Raw genomic sequence first — 23,434 nt, forward strand, 5'->3', positions numbered from 1 at the left:
ACGGGCGGGTTTCGTGAGATGTACCCCGGCTTTGGGGGGTTCTGATTGGCCAGTCGCGTAGGGGACTTCCGGGCGACGAGCGAAATTTTCTGTGGGTGCAGATCCGAGCGACAAGGCAAGCGACACATGCATTTTGCTTCGCGCGACGGTGTCGCTCGTCGCTTGCCGCCGTCGCCTTCGCATGAGTTTTCGCGTACATGGAGTCCAGGCTTTAAGCTGCAACACACTCTCGCGCTCTGTATGGCACACCGTCGTTTATATCAACTAATACTATTATCAAACTAATATTCGCGCTTTGTGCTATGTGGCGGTAGTGACAGAGAGATGTGCTCTGCATCCATTGGCGCGGACAACGATGTGCCAGAAACATGGCACTAGAGCAATACGCGACGGCGTTGACAACACTGCTTCAGAAACGCGGCACTCGAGCATAGTCCGCCGGCGTACATTGGGTAAATTGGCATCGGTGATGAAAAAGTTGAAGACGCGCATAACTGGCTCCCTGTGTCAGTGGAAACCTTAATCGCGCTTTCAGGTACGTGGCGGTGGTATCCGCCTAAAAAAAAAAAAAAAACTGTGCTTTCGCACAGTGTTTTGTGCTTGGCAATGCTAAACATCCACCACTTTGTTTTCAGTCAGCATATTGTGGGAATTTATGGACAACAAAGCCGTAAATGCTCGAGTGAAGGGAGTTATACTTTATGCAATGACAGCAGCAAGTGGCACTCGACTATGCTCTGCCTTATTTCGTTCGCATTTCAGCCAAATGCTTTGCACAACGTCACTTCCCCGTCTGTGCTACAGCCAGAAGTCACAACAAGGATTTTATGCTGACGTGACAAAAAATAAAAATAATTGCAATAAGGACATTGTTTTCTTTGAAGTTATTATTGTTTTGCAGCGCAAGTGCTATAAGAGCTGGAACATGGCATGAAAGCATTATCGATAGTGCCTTGTTAGGCTTTGCTACGCGTACAGACGTAGGATATAGCCAGTTATGGGCATTAAAACAATTATATGTCTCCAAGCACCTGCGTAGAGACGGCACATTAGTACGTCTGCTAAACAGGCGTTATCTGTAGTTCCTCCAACTGCGGCTCGCGAACAATGTTCTTAAGTGAAATGGCCAAGCTACCAACCAAATGCCAAGCCTTTTATGTTATAAATGAAAACATTACCACCATCAAGCAGTAAAAAGGTCTCCAAACCACTGCAAAAACTGGTAAAATATCGGATAATTCTGCAACCTAGGAAAAAAAAAGGGGGGGGGGGGGAGGGAGTGGACCAGACGCAGTCTTTGCAGCTCAAAAACGAGCTCGAATATTAAAGAAGACATGCGCTACTTTCTACGAAAGTTGTATATTGGAGAGGACACATCAACAAGGTGTCTGATGTCACATACTGCACCCTTGCAAAGTTCAACAACGGTATTTCCGATAGAAGGAGAAATGGAAATACGTGGAACCGTCCAGGGAAGCAAAGTGATCCGAAAAGATTTTCTAGCTAAGCTAATAAGTTTCCGACCAATGCCCATATGATATGGACCCAGCGGTGGTTGTATTAAGGTTACAACGCTCTAGTACCGTGCAGTGTGCGGCTAAATAGTATATGTGGCTTGTTCATTGGAGGAGCTCAAGACCACACCTGCTTAACAGGCTTGCCTGTCTGTAGTCTCTACAATGGGTCTAGGTTGTCATCTCAATGTGTTCATGCATTTCATCTTTACGAACAGAGAAGCGAAACATATCGTGATCGACACTACATGTTTGCACTTGCTCGCAAAAGCGCCTCCACGACTAGCAGCGTGCCGGTGGTGAGCCGTACCACGGTTTGCCATTTACAACGAACGCACACGCCTTGACACTCATCGTGAAACGGACGGAGGCCTGGAAGCTGCTACTGCCAATTAGATTGGCACTTAGAGGCACAGCATTCAACTTTGCTTACTCGAACTGCTTCACCGTTGACATTACATTCGTCGCGTGTCGCAGCGACGGTGTTAATACATAGCATACAGCTGTGCAAAAGTCCAGTACTGGCAAGGGAATATCTCGCGTGCGCAAATTCGATCCCGAAGCTATTTCCATGCAGTGCACAGTTGAGTCCTCATTTGCTGCCTTACCGGACATGAAACTAAACTCTTTTCTAAAGACTGAGTTCTCATAGAACAATAAAAAATCACGAGCAAATATAAAAAATGAAAGAGCTGTTGTACGAGAACCAGTAAGTGCTTCTAGAAAGCGGGACTATAGATTGCTACGCAACCTTTTTTTTCCCCTCTAGCCGTGCTGTGTACAGTACGCGCACAAAAAGAAAAAATTACGGTACATATTTAAATATTAGCTGTACATTAGTATAAGCATTAAACGTCGTTTAAAAAAAAATTAATGCATGCCAACCTTGGGGGTACGCTGGTACTATGTGTCATTTTTTTTTTTTTTGTGCAGTGTCCATTGTCATATTTTGTATCACCGTACTAGTTTAATGCTCTCCATGATACGCCCTACATTCTGATACAAAAATTTCGAATATTCAAAAATTATCAGGTACTGTTATGCTATCGAGGGTCCCGGTACAGTCTTTGACTTTGGGACCCTCGTCTTTACACCTATGGTATTTTATATATTTTGGGACCAATAAGCAGTCATTTTACCAGAAAAAAAATATTGAAGGTAAATGGCCCATTCTTCTGATGTGTAACCAAATCTTTCTTTTAACGTGATTCCATCGCTCTCATTGAGCAGTTAAGACTGCCATAGCAAACCAATAGGTAATGCTTTTGATGATAGCAAAAACATTAATAGCAAAAAAAAAAAAAAAAATGCAGGACTGGCGTCCAGTGGTCTGCGGATATATAGATTGTTATACTGAACTCTTACATTACATTAAAAAATTGCGTTCATGAACAGTTTCCCGCTCAAAGATGCTTTTGTCCAGAATTGTTCTGTATGAATATACGGACATGGCGACTTTATTCCCGCAGTTAGGCAAGGGAGGCCATGCGTGCGTTCTGGTGTTACTGAGACGAAAACGTGCAATACTGTGCTAAAGGGGAGGGAGAAAATGCGGACTAAACACAGGCTTGCGCAGAGCGGCCCGCGCCGGCTGGTTTCTAATCGAGCACAAGGCGCAGGCACCCTGAACACAGCAGGCGGCGGCCAGACACCCAAGCGCTGGAGGGGGCCCCAGCCAGGGTCAAAGATCCCCACCGGGGAGCCGCACGTAAAGGGCGAGGATGAAAGGTCACGGACGGCGGAAGTCCGACCACCAGCACAATGGTCGAAAAACGATCGAACCTGGACGCGGCCGAGGGGGTCACTCGCTCGGGGCGAAATAGAGGGCCAAGGGTGAGAGGTCAGCTGCGAGGAGGCTTCGGTGGCCTCCGGCGAGGCCGTTCGAAACGGAGCCGGAGAGGGAGGCCACAAACTCTGCATAGACCGCTCCCGACCCTCGCCGCGCCGTCTGTCCAGGGGCCCCCGCGAAAAAAAATGGGGCACTTCGGGGGGAGCGACGACCGCTCCCGGCCTAAGAGCAGAGCAAAATGAAAAAGAATCACCGCTCACAACTCCGGATAACGAAAAACTGCGAGCTTCAATATGAAGGCATGAAGCCGGCGGTAGCCTTGCTTCCCTGGACCGGCCTTTCGCTTTTGTCCACACGCCGTGCGGTAGCCGGGTTCCCGCGCGTTCAATGTCAAGGTACGAACTGGCACGAACGACGCCGACGACTTTGCGCGCGCGCCGGTTGAGAGAGGAGGAAAGGGAAGAAGTGCCTCGTAGTAAGAACTGGTATGAGGAGCGGCTGTCGACTGAGGGGGAGGGTAGAGGAGGACGGCGCGCTTGAAAAGAGAAAAGAAAAAGCACTTGCGAGGGGAGAGAATGAGAGAGAGTGAAATGACGCTATAGGCGAGGGCGCGATTACTCCGAGAGCATCTGGTGCGAGGACCGAGCAGCCAGCAGTTCCTTTCTCGATCGTGCCGCCAACGGCTCTGGGCGCTCACCGAGGAACCGTCAGTCAGTCGTAGCAGCTCTTCCTAGCACGTGCGCGTCTGCGGGGTCGGTCGCCCGATTGTCGTCCGCTGCAAGTGGCGTGCGCCGCGGCGCGTACTCCTCGCATTCTCGTGCGAAACTTGTTACTTTTTTTTTCTCGCTTCCTTTTGGCTGGATTTTTTTTTTCTACTTTGCTTAGAGCGTTTGCCAGTGTTTGCGCACCCCTGGTTCAAGTGGGAGGTGGGGGGAAGGCGGCAGCCAACGTCGATATTTTGTATCGAACAACAACGAATCGAACTTTGGTAATCTGTGCGAATTGGATTACACGCAAGCGTTTCGTGTCAACTGAGCATCGTAAAAAAAGGTGGGTTCTTTTGACACTTCACTCCGCTGATAATAGCGAAATTGACGCGGCTCGCTCACATTACTTTCATTTGTTTTCCCTTCCTCCGAAGCATGTCACATTAAGTCTAGAAACGACACATTCAGGGTCGTTTTTTTTAAAAAACAAACAAACATCAGTACCTTCGCGATCGGAAGGTAAGCTTCCTAAGCAGCGCATTCACCTAATTTTCAGCTTATCATATAAAACATGTAGCTCTCAAGTGCATTCATGCATGCCCACCGCTCACGGTGTCAGTCGAGAAGCGAGAACTTTGCGCTAGGACTGTTAACAACATTTTAACATCATTGTCTCGATTGTGTACTTGAATTCATGTTTAACAAGGCAAATATTACCGCAAAAAGGCACCATCTAAAATTGGCCACCTTGTAAGGAATCAACAGCGGTTATCATGGCTCAGAATTTTTCCTGGTTTTATATCTCCTCAAGGAGCTGTTTTACGTCAATCACCACTTGATACAAAGTTATTTATCGTCGCCGGTCTATTGGTTTCATGTGCCGCATTTTTATTTTTTCTTGTTTTATTTTCTGCAATATTTATTTCATGTTAGCGTTTAGGCACAGTTGTATACTAAAATGTCTTACAGCCATGCGGCGAAATTGTTCGTAGCGCTTGTATGTAGGGAACCTTCCGCGCACATTTGTGTTCAAGATTCATTGTGAAAACAAATTACCCTCTTTCTTATAAGAGAAAAACACGTAATGTTCCTACAACACGTATCTTTTTGCAACCGCAGGCGAATAGTAAAACACTCGCTGAAAAAGAAAAAGTGTTCTCAAGCAAGAGCACCCACAGCAAGTTGCTGTGAGGCAAACAACAACACGCTGCACAATTTCATGTCCATCTAGGCTTTAAAATGCAACTATTCGTACACTTCCCTAGAATGGGAATTTTGTGCCCCAACGTACTTCAATTTTACATTAGTTTTCTCTGCTGAAAGCAGCGAAACTGAGTGCGGTGCACACATGTGTAAAAGTTTATGAACTCGTAAAAACTGAAGGGATTCAGTCAACACCATTCGGCCACCCATGCTGCGCGCACTGCATCGAGTCGTACGGAGTTAGTAGCCGAGACCACATCCCCAAACACTTTCGCGAGGAAAGCTGATTTCTCAGTGGTTGACGCCTCTATCAGGATTGGTCAGAGCTGCAAAGGAAAAAAAATTCATTGTCTGGCGCGAATACTCCGATCAATGACGATTTTAGCCCTTGTGGACACGTCTAAGGATTTAATTGTTAATTTTTATTTCCTGTCCCTTTCTGGATGCAACATGTGAGAGTTGGTGCGGTGCGACATAACTAACGGTAACACGTTTACCTCAAAGAATTCGACGAGCGTAAAAAAAAAAAAATCGAATGCGTAAAACTTTCATAGGAAGCACGCGAATTCATTTTCTGTTATAATATAAAACGCTGACGTAATCGTCAGTTAAAGTCTCGCCAGCGTTTAGGCTTTTCTGCGCAGCGCCAAGGGTGCACGATGACGTCATATCGAGGAGCCGATGCATTTCAATCAAGTAAGCAAGCAAATCGAAGGTAAAAGCGCGGAGCGTTGCTTCACAGCATTCGACGAGGCATGAAAATGCGTGGGCAAAGACAGCGGAAGTATAAAATCTTCCCCAAGATGACGTCATCATCAAGCTTCTCCGCATAATGTAGAGCTATGAGGAGAAGCCTGCTCTTCATCACCCCCAATACTTGCAATTGTTTATCCACACGCTTTATATATTCTAATGTGGTCTAATTCTAAAAAAAAAAAAAACTAACTTCAGATTTCCGTTATCTTTTTGTAATAAAACACACATCGCAGACGGGAAAAAAAGTGAACTGTGCTCAATTTTGAAGTAAGAAGCAAGCAAAACAAAAAAAAAAGAATCCGGCGAACACCATATCTTCTTTTATCGCTGTGCTGACAGCCATACTTGGGAAAAATCGTATTTCGTGCCTCAGAGAATTTAACTGACAAATTGTGCCTCTGAGATTTCGACACTCTGAGCAAGCAGCACTTTTCCGTTATGCTAACACGATTTGCTGACTTTGGATGCCAACGATAGAAAGAAGCACCTTTGCCTTATTCTGTACTGCTGACAGTGGAATCCATATCGCATGCCACGGGCTTTGGGCTTAACTTGTTCCTTTTAAGTACAATCAAGTTTACTAGCTTTTTTTTTTAATCTCGTTCCTCTTAGCGCTTGGTTTTAGTAACCATCAGCGAGAGAAAGGGCGCATATTTGCGAGTATCATTTGTTGCAACACTTCATTTGTAACTACGTCTTCAAGGATTCGTTTTCTTCGCGTTATTCTATACATGCTATCTGGAAGGCTAGCAACTATTATTCTAAGCAATGCGCGGAAAATTCCAGCTTTGGCGTTGTGTTTGCGTCACGAGTAAGTTTGTTCACTCAAATAAAATAATACTGACAATAAAACGCGCCTCAAATGCCCTACAGCACTCCGACTGTTATTTTACGATATGTATTTATGCTATACAATGTTCGCGGAGAAACCGAAACGAAGGCAACAAAAGAAAAATGAAAGGAAACAGTTGCAGCAATCGGGAACATTCTTCGATACGTGTAGTTGCAAGTTGAAGCACTCGATCTTAAATACAGATGTGGCATGAACAATAGTCAACCTCCTTTCCATCAAAAGAATCAGCCTTTCGTTTCTGGCCTTACGCGTGGCGGCAGAGCGCTAGAAGACATCGTTTTCTTATCTCTGTGCTGAAGATACAAGCAGTTGATGCAGCCTGCGATTAGGTATGCCATGTACTGTGAGCCTGCACCGAGCTTATTTTGCCCGTACAGTGAATGGACAATGCAGCTGATCTCACGCCGCACTTTGTAGCCTAAAAGATTCATAAAGTTCTGTTACGTAGATAAAAGCGGATTGGTTTTGTCACCTGTGACCGCTAAACAAAAGACAAGGAAACATGCTTCTACCTTCCCTATTAGCACAGCCCACTCATTAATATCCCCCTCAGAAACCGCCTATATTGTAATCCACGTCTATCTTTTGCGGTGTATACAAGAAGCGCATCGAATTGCAGTTGGAAGTTGGACGGTAATCCCTATGCTCCCACGTGGTAACCTTTTCAAGAATTCTGTAGCAATAGGAGGGCACTGAGCTGCTTTCAAGATGGCTGCTTTGTCCAAATCAGTTTCTAGCGGCTTCAGCCCAGCGGTGAAATACCTGCCAGCTTTCTCGCGATTTGCCATGAGGTTATTTGCCATTTTGAATTAAATACGTATTCTGCTGCACACACAATTCATTAAATACGCTTCCTAAAGAGTTTATTGATGTTTCGGAAGGCATAGCTACCAGCAGTACACTGCATGCGGAAAGGTCGTGCACTTCATACACGAATCCGCCTGCATGGGAGTCAAAAGAGATTAAATTCCCTTTTATGAAAGGATGTGCGCCAGGGGACTGCTTACTCTTCTTTTTACTCCTTTACTCCTTTCTGTTTAGAGTGTAAGGAAAGAAATATTGAGCGTTCGGTCGGAAATTCTTTTCATGCAAATCTATGTAAACATCCCAATTTAACCAATATGTTCTGAATAATTCTATGTGTCCTTAGTGGAATCCCTCAATGCGGAATGAATTTGTATCAAGGAAGCAATTACTCATTAGCATGCACCCAAGCGCATCCGCCCGGACTCGGACGAATTTTTTTCTCAACTTTTTTTCGAATTTTTTTCGAATTTTTTTTTAGAACTGTAAAGGTAACGCGAGCGCTCTCACGCTTTTTGAGCGACACGGACCTTGTCTCGCGTTTGTGATGTCAGAAAGTGTGCCTTGTTTTTTTTTTCAAGTAGTTTTTCATCTGCCTCCTCCCATCATCATCGTCCCCCATCGTGACCTCCTTTTATCTCCTCTTCCCGTCCCCCAGAGCAGAGTAGCAGGCCAGATATTTATTTTTCAGGCCAACCTCTCTGCCTTTCCTATCAATAAACCCTCTCTCTCTTTTTCGACTGCAAAGCTTCTCTGCTTTCCTTTCTGGCCGTATGATTGCACTTGGATGGGCGCTAATGAGTAATTGCCCCTTATTGTGCTTTAGTTAACGTCCACAACCCGAACTCCTTCCCAGGTCTGAAGAGGATGTGAGTAACAACTAATTTATTGCTTCCGTTCGTTCTTTTTCTTCATCTTATACCGTTATCATACCAAAAATAACCCTCTTGCTTTCTGGTGCTGCTGTTTCACTCAAACGCAGGCGTTCCCCACGCAACAATGGCATTACCGCAATCACGCCACTAAAACAGGCAGCGAGCCAGACTGCTACCTCTTAATGAGCCAAAACCGATTCGTGTGGTGCCGTTTCATATGTACAAGTTAATGTGGCACCAAGACCAAGACTTTGTTCCCACCTAATTCGCAGATGGCGCGCCCCTAGCTGCAACTGCCGGCTTGCAAGATAGACGTCCCAGTAGCTTTCTGAAAGGTAAGTGAAGAAAAAGCATCATTCAACGGTATACCAAGCGCGTTAGGCGCCATAGTCGTATTAGATTGCAGTTAATGCCCGCAACGTACCACTTTAGAGGCACCGATAATACCTCGAAACTAAGGCCGGCTTCTTCACGCATAAAAATCAACACAGAAAATCGGTACATCTATTTTTTTTTTTTGTCCAGATGTAGTCAAGAAAAAATTTGGCATTTCTCGCTCCTTTTTCTGGGTGTTGCATCGCAATACGTTTCTCCGCATCCGTCGCTATTTTTCGCCAAGTTTTTTTCTGTGTTGACTGATGTCGACAGCTTTACAGCAAATCACAATAGGTGAAAAAAAAACGCTAAGGCGCCCGTGTGCTGTGCGATGTCAGTGCACGTTAAAGATCCCCAGGTGGTCGAAATTATTCCGGAGCCCTCCACTACGGCACCTCTTTCTTCCTTTCCTCTTTCACTCCCTCCTTTATCCCTTCTCTTACGGTGCGGTTCAGGTATCCAACGATATAGGAGACAGATACTGCGCCATATCCTTTCCCCAAAAACCAATTATTATTATTATTATTAAATAAAAATAAAACTGAACGAAAATATTGCGTTCATGTTACCCTGGATACTTTTAGTCCCTCCCCTGCTTTTCTTCCTTTAGCTTTTTATCGCCGCCACTTCAGTTTTTTTCTATTACGTACTCCCTTTCACCCATAGAAACCTCCATGTATACGTTATGTCATGGTAGGCTCGGATGGGCGCCGCAGTGGACACCGATGGCGCGTTTCAGCATATCGCCCCGCCCTCCCCCCCTCGATACGGCTTCGCCGCGTCCGCAATCCGATCTCCTGACCTCGTGCTCAGGAGCAGAACGCCTCGTCCACTGAGCCACCGCGGCTGGCACCGTCAGCTGGCACGACTTCCTAACAGGAAGGGAGTGGCTTCAGAGCAGATGGTTATGTTTCTGGCTTCCCGCCATCTAATGTAGTCGCATCACGTTACCCACCCTCAACCCGGAAGCGACGACCAAGCTATGCGCATAAAAACACTTCCTGCTCTTCCTTCGTCGCCGCCGCCTTTGTACGCGCCCTCGGGTGTAATGTGTTCCCGGTTTCCTCCTGTCGAGCGCGGGTTCATTTATTAGTGCTGTCGTCAGCTTTGAGGGGCGTTTTCTAGGTGGTACCCGTGGTAAGTGGCGCGCCTGTTCGCTTTACGAAAAAGCGTGGCGAATAAGCAAAGAATAAGCAACAAATGAGGATTGCGCAGCTCCTTCAAGGTTAGTTTTAACACATCGTCGCCCCCACCTAAAGCGTGCAAACGGACCGGAGTGGATGGCAGGGGACTTGGAGTATAAGGGAACAGCCGCAGCAAAAGCTACTACAGGAGAAGAAGGTAATTGCGGAAGCTTGATGGACACGTAGTTTTTGTGATGCGTAGGGAAGCGTTGGCATACGGCATACAAGGTGAATTCCCGCGGTGATTTAGAGTGCTCAGCGCTATACTACACGCGGCGACAGCCGTTCAATCTAAAAGCGTTTGTCAAAGCTATCCGGGCTTCTGGAATCCTAAAGAACACCTCCTGGTTGCCGAGTCGGAGATTGAAATGAACAGCGTGCATCCTCTCGAGGAATAGTTAACTGTGAAATTCAGAGCACACTTACATGCATACGGCACGCGGAAAAGATCGCATTATTTCATTCTGCGCACGTGAGTGAGACGTGGTTTGGATCAAAGCAGATAGAGGTGTCCCTGGTAGTGCTCTTCGCAAAATTCCTTCCAGCGAGATCCTGCCCGCGTATGACGCCATTGCAAATGATGTTTACGACCCTTTCGAGTTACATTGAAACTCGTTTGCAGTGGAAAGCACACACCTTTCCTGTTATGGCTGCGGCCGTGCTCGAGTGCGTTGATTTCTCGCGGAATCTGGAAGGTCACTACAATTGCAGTTGCAAGCAGCACAGCTTACTACTGAAAGAATAACTGGCTTGCGGCAGGGTGCTTTGACTTACTGTTTGAAAGGAAACGTAGCAATGAGACAGAACGCAAAAAAAAGGGGGAGGACAGGGACGGGCTCTCGTCCTTACCTCGCCTCTCCTGTGCGCTGTCTCAATGTTGCGGTATTCGTTCAAGCAGTACGTCTGACCAGCTGGCCCCTCAGTGCGCTTTGCTTTGGCTTGACTCTAAGAAGTCAAGAAACGCATAAGTAGAGCGCCAACTAGTGGAAATAATATCTCCTACATTATCGGCAAAACCAACGATTTGATCACAGCAGATGCAGCCAGACGCACGAAGAAAGAACACGTCATACAAGGCTAGCATACAGGTATCGGCCTTTGAATGGCCCGTGTTGCCGTAGAGATATTCAGTAGAGGTATTCAGGGCACGAGTTTATGGCAAACTAAATTCGCGGAGAAGCTAAGAAAGCTCGCTTCAGAGCTCTGGCAAGTTATGATGGCGTTCAAGATGGCAGCCAGGCTGCCGGACACTTCTCGGAAGACAAGATCTCCAGCACGAACAGCTCCGGCAACAAGTCACATAAGTCAGAGTATTTCTTTGTTGCCGCAAGTATATAGGCTCAAGCTGCCGTAAGGATCCGAGTCGCCAACCGCAAATATGCTGCGATTAGGTGAGCTGTCACTTACCGGAAATTCAACTTTATTAAATAAATTGAATACAAGTTACGGAGTTGACTATACCGCCAACGATTGCTCTTTTTCTAACGTTTCGTTGTGCCGCTAAGGCTGCAGTTCTGGGAATGGATGATAGTATATTTCTTTACTATAGACTTTCCGGCAATAAGTGGTCTGGAATGAACCTAGATTGCCTACGCGGCATGTTAACTTCTCTCATATAGCTTTTTCTGTCTCATGTTCTGATCTATACAAGCAGTAGTAAGTCTCTCTTTAGTTGCGTTCGTATCATCGCCGATAAATATGACGCCAGGTTATTGTGCCCGAGAGAGAGAAAGAAATGGGAAGAGCTGCATAGAAATGAGTTGTTCTTCTCTATGTATTTGCGTGCGTGTATTTACTCTGTATTGGCGTGCGCAAAAGGTCGTAAGATTGCCAGCGCACGAAACAGTGTCGTGTGCCACGAGCCTGTAGCCTGGCATTGAACTGCCTTGTCAGCACTTTCACACGTAGCTTAAGCCGCACACTCGAAAAATTTAAGATCATTACCCGAGATCTGCCCCACTGCTGGCGCTTTTCGTAAATACGCGTCACTCCGCTAAGTCTTTACAATATTGTCCCGTGCTAGTGGGCGAACAGACGACGAGGACAAAATGTATGCCGGTGCGCTTGCGACAGCCATCTTGCAGTTTTAAGCCTGATGAAATCGTCATCATCATCATCTTGCAGTCATCTGTGCTCGCTCAGTGCTTCCGTGGATAGTGTTTGTTACATTATGCATATATGTATCCTCTCTCTGCAGGATCTCTGGAGCCATTTAACCGCGTTGGCAAAAATGCATCGAGCGAAAGCAGCGACAACCACCACATAGGCACAGACAGCCGTTAGGGCCTGCTGTGCAACCTGCAGCTCAAATAACGATGAAAAGATTGCAAAACCGAATCCTACTAAGCCATCGCACTGGCGAAAATAGGCTCAGTAACGAACACGTGCGATGTTCTTTCACCAGGAACCTATGCAATCGAAATAATTAGGACTGAAGCGACATAAAAATGAGACCGTTATGGAGCTTTGGGCTAGTTGGCTTTCCTTGATCAAATAAATCAGAGCAACAAAGGAAAATGAGAAGAAGCATGGACTGAGAGAGCACTGACTTGCAATTGACTCGATTGTTCCCTAAGAACAGCAGTACTGCCGCCCACTCAGCAACAAAATAGATAGAGGAGGAAACAAAAGATCGCAAAGATCAGGGCACGCATGTCAGAAACACCACATGCTCCGCAATTTGCCCATATCATGGCTATCTTTGAGGTCGTTTTGCTTTATCTCTCAATTTCTTTTGTTCAGCGAGTGTGGACTCAGAGTGTCGCCATTTCTTCTCTTATCGTATCCCCCATCGCTGTTTTATTTCGTCCTTAAAGAAAGCAATCGGGGCATAACATACCCGACACGTGCCGTGCGTCTAAGAGGTAGACCACAGAGGTCCACGTCCGGCAACATCCCGAGTTTCTTACTGAAGCTCATGTAGTAAGTAGCCGGCGTCAAACATCTCACCCATTATTTCAGTTCGCCTTTTTATTCGGTTATTCATTGATTCGTAGACGTACAAATTAAGACTAATTTGCAAGGCGTCTTCTCTTGCGTCCTTTTGTGTATCAACAATTAAAAAAAAAACACATTGAGTACAAACAGTAGTTGACCTGTATCGGTAGGGTACCCTGTTCTGTCCCAAAGAGACCGCTTTTACTGTAAAATATTAATGAATAAGTGCTTTTCTTGAACTAGTTGATCCACGAGTAATGCTGTGTACGGCTTTTGCATAGTTATTGGCAGAGAACATATTTCACCCCTACTTTATATTAATTTAGCTCATGCTGCAACTCGGTGCAGACTGCTTTTCTACACCGAGTGAATGCTATGGCAGATTTTTCAAGTGCAGTTGTTGTCCTTTACTGCGCATTGTTCAAGATAGCTCATCGTCAGTTATTTTAAGCTCATATTTCATTGCTCTAATTCAAATTTTCATGTCGTGTCAAAGCTACCCTGCAAATGAGGGCTTCCCTGAGTTGTTAGCAGTCAGGAATACACCGTCACAAATAAGTAAGGCACTGACTGTTGCCTTTAGTGGGTGTTTTTCACACAATCCCGAAAATATGTCTGCGCTGTAAAAATAGCCGATAGAAAGCCACGTTCTTGGCCCAGCTGCACGAAAAATACCCGGTATTAGTCTCGAGGATAACTTACTTGCTTTACTACGAACAGAGAAGAATGTTGCTCTCGTCGAGAACGGACAAGCCTCTTTACTTTTTTTCTGTACTACTTCTACCGTTTCTGGGTAAGAGGTGGTGTCGGCACTTCAATGCATTCCCGAATTCTTCGGGCTGAGCGAGCTCAGAATCGATGTGAAAGAAAAAAAAAAGCCCGTGTAAGAATGTTAAGGAAGGCTGCCGTCGCATAAGGTGACGGAAAAAACTGGCAGAGAAAAAAAAGCATCGAAATTTCTAAGACGACAGCAACTCTAGCCACGTAATATGGAAGCTTTTTCACGCGGAATTCTGCAGATGCTCCTCAGTGTGAAACCATGTAGGAGGGAGGAAAGACGACTAATATTTACCCTGCATACACGTTGTTTTTACACTGTATCATAGCTACAATATCTGTTTAGCTACACTATCTATATTGTTCGTGTCACAAGCGAGGTGAATAACACCATGAACGCGATCCATTTATCACCCACGTGTCTATAGGTCGTCACGCCCATTTCAGGTGACCTTCAAACGCGCCCTGGTGGTAGGCGTTGGGAACCTCTCTTTGCAAACCCGTTGCCTCTCCTCTCGTTGACCGCAACCGAACGAGGCAAATAGGCAGGAACAACGGTGGGTCAATGTATGGGGGAGCCACCTCCGTTCAAAAACCCGCTCTGTCCGACATCTTTTCGCTGAGCTGAACGCGCGCGCCATAAATCCAAGGCATCGCATGCGGTGGGCGGACGGCGTGGGTGCAGTGACTCTACACTGCAGAATGCTGCCTCTGTGAAGCGCTTTTTCTGCACTGGTCAGCGCGTCGAATACCAGGAAAGTTTAGCAATCTACGCTCGACGTGACCCGAGGCAACCAATATAGCCGACGCACTAATTAGGAGCTAATGAATATTCATCAGCTAGCCATGACAACTACAGGTCGACGTCCATTTTCTTTACTGTGCTAAGCGGTTCGGCACCGTCTTCTTGCATGATAGGATGGAAATGAAGCCGCGTCACGATTTTCTGCATAACCTGGCATTGATTCGTTTTTCCTACGCACATTTGATTTTGTTACTCTGTGCAAAAGTTGAGTTAAACATAAAAAGAAAGAACACTGTAAACTGCAATATATGAGGGTAGGCAGAAAGTGTTCTACAATGACTGAAATCGTGGCGATTGTAGAGCGATTATATGATATTTGCATCTTTACATAGCGGCAAGTTTTTAGAGCTGCATGGCGAATGCGTTACTCGTTTTTTTTTTATTTTGGAACGAATACACGCCAATGCACTTATATTTAAATCAGCAGTTCGTACCGGTATGCTAGGAATGGCCAGAATTTATATCTAGGTGCATAAATGCCGTTCTCCGGCACGAAAAACCGGCTCACATCAGCGTAATTGTATGATAGCTGGACTTACGCAGAGGTTAAATAGCTAGTTTTTTTTTATTGTTCTTGACGGTGCTTGAAAGGGATACAGACCAGGAGTAGCCGAATTTTACACTTGCTATATTGAGACACAGGAAGAAAGAATACCTGCTTCTAGGAATGCAATGAAAAGTGCTGCTACATTTCCATGGGACATAGCAAGTGCCTAAGCACTGTTTAAATCCTAGCGCCTTCTTACGCAAAGCTTATGCTAGCTGTAATCTGCTTTTTGTTTACTTATGCCGGCTATAAGCACAGAAGAGAAATTATTCAACTTATGTGCTTATCGAATGAAAAAGCACATTTTTGCTTTCGTTCTGCAGAAAATCAGAGGCCGTCCGCGTCGCATTGTGAGCGAGAAATTATCGGAGAAGCAACCTAGATTGGCAACCTAGGTAACGTGAGCTTGTGACGTCATCACAACCTGCCCACCGGATTGTGGCAGGTGGCAGTTAAATTGACGATCGGTCACGAGAGGTTGCTCGTGTAGAGCAACCTGGGTCGCACAAGCCCCACCTGGGGCAGCACCTGCCATCGCAGGGCAGTGGCGCATTGCTTAACCGCTGCAACACTGCGCCAGGAGTTTTATGAGGACTCCCATGGTTAATATGCACGTAAACTACAGAATGGCCAATTCCGCATATATGGGCATCAACTGATTAACGCCATCGCGTCATACTCTTAACGCCTACCTTAGGTGTCCCGTGCATTTCTTAGAATTAAGAGGATGAAAACCTCAGTGATCCTACCTAGCACTATGTTAATAAAACGTTTCATAGAACTTGCAGACGGCACAGATGGTTTTAAGTTTAAGCAAGCATTATAACGCTTGCGAAGGACAAAAAAGAGAAAAGAAACAATGTAATGCTTCTTTAAATAATAAAATATTAAATATTTGTCTTTAGACAGTGCGTAATGATAGCGCATGACACAATGAATAATTTTCTGCTTGACAGAGATTGAAGCATGTGCTGCGCCATAATGCTATAGAAACGTGTGTTTTCCTTCTACTCTGTGCAATTATGCAGGTGGACCTGTTAATGTCACGGCAGGAATGTGGTGCTGTTACCGGGAACGACTCTAAAATAGCATGTTAGATTCCGTCTACAGCCAGCAGGATGATATTAGATAGTGCTATTGAATTATTTCATTTGATTTTCTTTATAATTTAAATGTCTGGAGTTTACCGGAGCAGTTTAAACTTGCGGTTTCTCAAAAGTAGCTGCAGGTGGTGAATTTTCTATTGCGGTAGGTTCATTGTGAAAGTGATGTTGACGCTTTGACATCCTGTGATTAGAAGCGCGGAATGTTGAACGGTTGATTGACTAATTAAATTTTATTCGTCAAAGCAACATTCTGCAGGGCAATGAAGTAGCCTGTATAGAAGTCGGCCTCGGAATAATTCCAACCACTTCGGGTTCATTAACAGTATAAAGTGCAGAAAAAACCCTGAGTGCACGGCCTTTCAGGGATCTGGTGTACCTGGTAACGATGTGCGCGAACACGCAGCCGTAAGTGACGAAATTAACATACAGAAGAACGGAAGAGGCGCCAATCAGGGGAACACGATGAATGAATCAGTATTAGCTCTTTGTGCAGATCATTCAGATGTGACGGTACACACCCCTGCTGTTCATCGTGGTAGCTTTGTCCTGATCTATACTGAAGATGGTGGCAGCATATGTTCTCTTGTTCAACCTCTTTAGAGACGAACACAAAGTGAACAAGCGAGAGGAAAGCCCCAGGGTGCTTGTTAACGTTTCAACAAGAGGATTCGTCTTCGTCTATGCAATGCGTTCATCACTGGCGGTGTTTAAATAGGACATTCCTTCCGAGAAGGAAGGCGTAAAGTGCGCAGGGTGTTAGAAATGGTAGCGTGAATTTTGTCTATGCATGATGGCTGCTAGTTGCGTACCTGGTCTATGCACGGTACTAATTTTCTTTTTCTGACCTCAGTACATGACACTTACCTGACCGTAACGCCGCCCATCGGCCTTCTCGGTACTGCACGTAATCAGACAATGGGAGCGGAGATCACTGTTGCGTGCTCGAATTCCAGGAACGACACCGCAGAGCGTGAGAGCGAATCTCTCTCTCTATCTTTCCTCCATGCGAGTGTGTCGTTACGGAGAGCTGCGCACCTTATCTGACCTCGCTCAGCGGCGGTGTTTGCGCTGGCGATGTTCTGTTTTCTTCCGGATGCCTCGCATGTCTCTGCACGCGCCTTTGTTTGCCCTTGTGAAACAGTTCCGCAGACACCCAGCGCGCTCGCGTTCAGCCTACCTTTATGTGACATCCGTTACATCGAACTCGTGTAAGAAATTCCAGGTAAACCTTTCAGGCTCTGTCCAAGCCGCCGGTTCATATGACGCGTCTTGCACAAGCTCCAGACGCCTTGGCACGGGTAGCATGGAGGATCCCGGCGCTAGCCTGTGGTTTTAGTTCATAGGTGATGCTGCACGGAGTGCTGTTGATTTAGAAGCTTTCTTCTCTGCAACTCCGTGTTGTTGCTTTGCAGTGATATTGCGAATTTTTTTCTTTTCATAGATATTATAGCCAAATTCTATATGCTTGACTGAGCTGTGAGATGTTATAATTTTTCTTCAAATTGTATCTCCATTTATAGCCAGTGCTGATATCTAAACGAAGCTACTCTGAAACGGCTTGTCCGTTGCTTCTTACGGTGGTGCCTTTTTCGGTCTGGTTAAGCAAAAATGCATTCTTATCTATTTTTTGTTATTGCTGGAATCAGCACTATTGCCAGAATGATAATTAGGCACGAACTCGCCTGTCCACTACAAGCATGATTTTGTAGTTACCAACAGTGCACCAAGAATTTCTCAAGACATGTTGCTGATAAAAACTGAAAATTAATGCCTTAGCATGATGTTGAGGTACATAGTTTCGCGGCAGCGTTGGCAGAATTCTGGTCTTCTTGAAATGAACTCAGTTATATCTACTGCTTGTGATGAGTGCGTGCGGCGCACACCTTCCTCGTTATTGTCGTTTATTACCTCAGCTTGATAAATTCTCGCTAAGTCAGTGCTTTTCGTTATTAATGTCCACTCAGTCAAGTCCACTCATAGGCACATTTTGATAGCAGGCGTACGTATATGAGAATAGCAACAATATGAGTACAACAGAAAGAAAAGTAATATGCATATCAAACATTGCGCAATAAGCACCCAGTACATGAGCGAGACAAAGAGGAACCGTACTCTTCCTTGGGGCCAGCATCTAATTTAGGGCATGGATAAGAAAAAATGCGCGCACGGGACTTGTGCGCATAACAGAACCGCAGGTGGCATAAATCTTTCGCACTTGTTCACCAAGGCGCTCCATAACGGGAGTGTTCGTTTTGTTCTATTTGCGTATTTGGTGCATATCTTTGTATTCTAATTGTTCCGTTGGCAATAAGCATCAAGTTTTTGTTGCAGTTACCGAAGCCAGAAAAAAGATGTCTGCAAAAAAAAAGAAATAAAACGGCCTCCTAATGCGGGTACAAATAGCCCGTGCCAAGGTCTCCTAGTATCGTATCGGAGCCATTCGCCCCGCAAAGGGTAGTGAACTGTACGTGACCTTAACGGTTACATAAGTACGAAAAAAACACAAGCAAGCACCGTAACCCACGAGCGTCGCTAATCCAGGCAGACATGGAAGAGAGGACACAAGACGAGCCCACCCAGTCTCGCGAGCGGACGGACGCCTATTGGGAGCGCGTCACGCGCGTAATCTCCTTCCGCCAGCCCCGTTTCCTCAACCCGTTGCGGGGCTCGTTATGCCCAACAATGCCGCCAGTAAAAAGGTGTACCGAGCGCACGAAAAAGTAGACAAGCGCGCACTGAAAGAAGAGAAGGTTAAGGCGGTTACCCGAAGCGAAGCGGCTAGGAGGGGTCGGCTGCCCCCTCTAGCGACGAGCAACCAAAACGCTAAAAGTCGGAAGAGCGCTTTCTGCGCCACCCCTACTGCTCTCACCCGCTCTCCGGGAAAGGGTTAACGACGACCGCGATGAAAGGCTCCCCCCACCCCTCCCCCCGCCACTCAGTTCGGCAAGCCCGGCGGGAGAACGGCAGGACCAGAGGGCACGTATTATGTGTCGTTTATGGGGGAGCTGCAGAAGAAAAGAAACAGCTAGTCAATAAAAAGGAAACAGTAGGAAATCAGACATAAAAGGCCGCGTAAACACGGAGGCGTTGGGGTGAGGAGCGAGGCCCGGAGGCTAGACAGCTGTTCCGCGTCGCCTTGCAGTCACCTCGGCCGCTGGAGTGAACGGCCTCCATCCACTACCACGGGCACGGCGTTCGACCCGCTGTGTTTGTCCTCTTCTTTGTTCCTGTCCGTTTGTTCGTTCTCGTCCTGCGTTCCCTGTGGCGCGTAGATTAGGGAGCGGGCAGCACCGCGAGGGGGCAGCGGTGTCGTCGTTTGCGGGATGGCCGGCGGTTCAACGGCCTTGTGAGAGCGGCACGTCGTTCGTCCGCTAAAGCGAACGGCCACCGCCTCTCGGAGGATGCCATTGGCAGAAACACTTTAGACGAGAGGCCACTTCTGGGCGGTGGAAGAAAGAAAACAGAGCGTCGAGGGACAAGAAACGTGAGACCGCAAACAGCGAATCCTGAGAAAACGACGGGGACAGGCCGCTGAGGTGGGGACTGAAAGGCCGCGCCGACGCTCAAGCTGTCCGAGTTGTGCAGGAGGATCGTCTTACAAGCTTCTCAGATGGCATTTTGAAAAATGGGGTTTCTGCTGAGAAACGATGTTATCCCCGCCACTTAGCCGAGCACGCCGAGTGTTGGTTTTGAGCAAACGACAGCGGCGTGTTTGCCGCCATAAAGGTCAGGCCTGCTTAAATCGCAAAAATTCTCTTTTGTGTGCACAGGGAAGTGTACCTCTTTTCAGAAAAAAAAAAAACTTAAAGCTTGGATATTTGCGCTTGAAAACTGAGAGGTGTCTTTTTAGACGTTGTTTGTCTACTTGGGCACACATGCCGTTGCCTGGCTAGAGCCTGTGACCGGCCACAACAAAGCACCAAGGTGCGGTTGTGTTTTCTGGGATTCAGAAGCGCAAGCGACAAGCGTTCGCAAAACAAAAGTCTAATGCAAGTAAACGCATTTGATTTGCACGCCTATTCAGTCTCTGTGACTCCTGAGATGCAGCCTTAAAGCAACCAACTAGCAGCTAACTAGCCCAAACCACCGTGTTACTTAAAGAGGCTAGAACGCCACAACGTTCTTGTCTAACTTTCCCGAAGACTGCAGAAAACGTTCACCGTTGCATAGTCCCGCAGCATGAGACATTTGCTTGATTCACAACTCCTAGTGTGCTGGCCAAGGAACGTGACTACTTTCATGCAGGCCCTTGTTGGTACCGTATCTATGAATTTCTGGGGAGGTTACCCGTTTTGTATTATCCCTATTTTCGTCTGACTCTGTCTCATTGCCTTCATGCCATCAGCTGGACGTTGAAAGCATAAGTGGGATTCCGCGCACGCTAGACTTTAATATCATTGAGACGTGCAGCGCAAAGGAACCAAGGACGACATAGACACAAATTTCATCCTATGTCGTCCTTGGTTCCTTCGCGATACACCTCTCAATGGTGCCTCGCCGACTGGCCCACACGAATGTACTAATACAAGTTAATATCCCTGTGTAGCTCAGTTTGAACGGTGGATTGGGCATTATGAAGTTGTCAAATCTTTTTCTATTGTTTTTAGTTTCTGCACCTGTTTATGTCTTATCGTACTTTATTACGGATTTTACACAAAGCTTCTATGCAAAGCTCCTGTGTGCATAATTCTTGAGGTGAATTTGTAAGATAAATGTAACAAAATGGAGTGGACACTTAAGCTTCGCCTAAGGGGTGTGACACGATAGCGTTAATGGATTAATGCCCCATATATGCGGAATTGGTAATGCTCTACTTTACATTTTAGATCCCTGGGAGTTCTCGCCACTCACCACTGCACCACTGCGCGAGCAGTGGTGAGGACTCCCTGCTCTGCGCTATTGCTGGCGCAGTGGCGCAGCGCTTAAAGCTCCACTGCCCTGTGAAGGCAAGTGCAGGTCCCATCAGTGCAGCTTGTGAGAAACAGGTTGCTCTACCCGAGCAACCTCTCACGACCAGTCATTAATTTAAGTGTCACCTGCCACGGTGGGCAGTTCGCTCACAATCCGGTGGGCAGGTTGCGATGACGCCGTAAGGCCACATGACCAGTCCATTTTATGACCATGGCAGGTTGCGCGAGGCCGAGCAGAATCTTGTGCCCCGGGCTGGCCATAGGGGGACCCACCTGGGTGGATGAAGTTGTCACCCGGGCCACCCCGGAAAATTTTTCAGTCACAACACCGACGAAGACGACGGCGGATTTTCAGCAGGACTGGAGCCTTAACGCTGTCGCGTTAAAAGCAACAAACTCTAAATCAATTTCACTTAAACGTCAATTGCTACCACTTTAATTATGGATAGTAGCTCGTCCTTGCGCCTCGAACAAAGAGTGCAGAGTACTTAGGGAAATGCAAAGTTATAACAGCGGACATCCTCAGAACGTGCACACTGCATGCACGCTCAGATCAGTACCTTATGTACATCTCAGATTACAGCGTGTAGAGGTGCGCCCTGCTCGCGTCCTTCAAGGAAGGAGTGTCACACAGTTCGCTTCAAGACACTATTTACCAGCGCGGAAACCGGACATATGAGAAAGAGGTTTCCCGCCTTCTTCTAAAAGTGCTTGAAGACACTGATGTGGACTAAAATGAAGACAACAGCTATTGATCACTGTTGTGGGTGTTCGTGTGCCTGACGGTCTAGCTGTGGTAGGTCACAGATCTGTACCAAAACGCTTGCAATCAATACATAAGTGCAGCAACGGAGGAGTATTGCCAGCAGATTATTTGCAAGGTTAACCCCACGTGTGGCTACAACCCAACTCAACTCTCCTTCAAAACATGCTTCTTCCTGATATGCGCTGTCGCCGGCTGCTGAGTCCAAAACACTGCACAGAACCACTGAAATGGGAGAAGAAAATGCAGTGTCTTCTTTCTTGTGTTATCATGTCATTTCTGCAAGGATCCTCTAATGTTCCATTCAACGGAAAACAGCGCTTTTCAGTTTTTTGCTCCGCCTGCTTCCCCGGCACACCGACATTGCAGGCACGCGCCGCAGACGCCACTTATCAGTTTGGTGCTAGAAAACAAGAGATAAGCGGCGGTCTGGATATTGACCTAGAAATAGAGGTCCCGAAGAGCCGGCCAGTTTTCCGCAGACATTTTCGCGTCTGGTGGACCAGATAAAGGAACATTCTTCTACAGGACGAATCTATGGAGCTCCGCTGGAGGTGAAACGTGGTGAGTTGGGACGCAACTGTAGCGTGAGCAAGTTTTCGTGTTTTCTCCACTCGGAAATATGCGGATGAGATTAAGTCGCTGCATGTGCAGTCTACGGCTTTGAAACTATCGCTTCTTTGGAGTTAATTTTCTGCTTTTTATTTCTGTGATAAGAAGCTGTGTTTTCGCACGGTCCGTGGGAGCATAGGTGCTTCCGTCCAAATCTCAACAAGACGGATGTTGACACCGGTTCCTATTTATTCCTTGCTCGAGTAACATATGCACGGCGATCTGCCAACCTAACTCAACTGGTTTTTTTATTCGTTTATTTATTTCTCTATTTTTGTCTCTTAATTAGTTCATCCACTTTGCCCTCAAATTCGAATTCATTGGAGAGTTTGTTAAAAGCAAAGCGCTTACGTAGAGGATTGTTGGAATTCTAATTAAAGAATAAACACCTTGCCAATCTTTGCCTGGGCGAAATTGAAAGATTAGGTTACTGTGATGCCCCTGCAGCTTCTTTTTATAATGCAGATAGTAATTGGAAAAACCGATGAAGTTTCGGTGCGCTTAGTAAAAAAAAAAAAAAAACACTGCACATGACTTCGACTCATGGAGGCTGATGGTCGGGGAGAGAGACTGAAATAAATGGGCAGCGTGAAATTTGACGCGGTCGCAGCTCTAATAGTTTTTTTTTAATGTCAATTAAAGCGGGTGAGTATCGGTCATCTGGCTCTTTTAGTCTAGCGCAGGAAAACAAGCTCCGCTGTCCTTAGTTGAAACTCGCGGCCCACACGTCAGTCTCGAACACTCGACCCGGAGAGATGGAAATCGGCTGAATGGCCGGATGGGGCGTTCCAGTTGCCTACACCGCGCGATGTCAGCGGCCGTGCGCTCGAAAAAAACATTCTCTCCGGTGTCAGGGATAACGGCCGCGTTTCGTCACTCCCCTCACGCTACAGCAGCAGCCAAGCAGCAGCCAAGCA

The 23,434-nt window shown here is 46.5% G+C and overlaps 1 protein-coding gene across 1 annotated transcript in view; it reads left to right on the plus strand.

The window, feature by feature from the left end:
- The first annotated feature begins 3,944 nt into the window (after window positions 1-3,944).
- Window positions 3,945-23,434, plus strand: part of LOC144097703 (cytochrome P450 302a1, mitochondrial-like) — a 33,601-nt gene continuing 14,111 nt past the window's right edge. Inside the window, exons 1-2 of the mRNA XM_077630348.1 lie at window positions 3,945-4,353; window positions 8,774-8,836. The gene's annotated coding sequence lies outside the window, so the exon portion shown is untranslated. The remainder of the gene's footprint in view (window positions 4,354-8,773; window positions 8,837-23,434) is intronic.

Source organism: Amblyomma americanum, chromosome 7, assembly GCF_052857255.1.
Source record: "Amblyomma americanum isolate KBUSLIRL-KWMA chromosome 7, ASM5285725v1, whole genome shotgun sequence".
Lineage (NCBI taxonomy): Eukaryota > Metazoa > Arthropoda > Arachnida > Ixodida > Ixodidae > Amblyomma > Amblyomma americanum.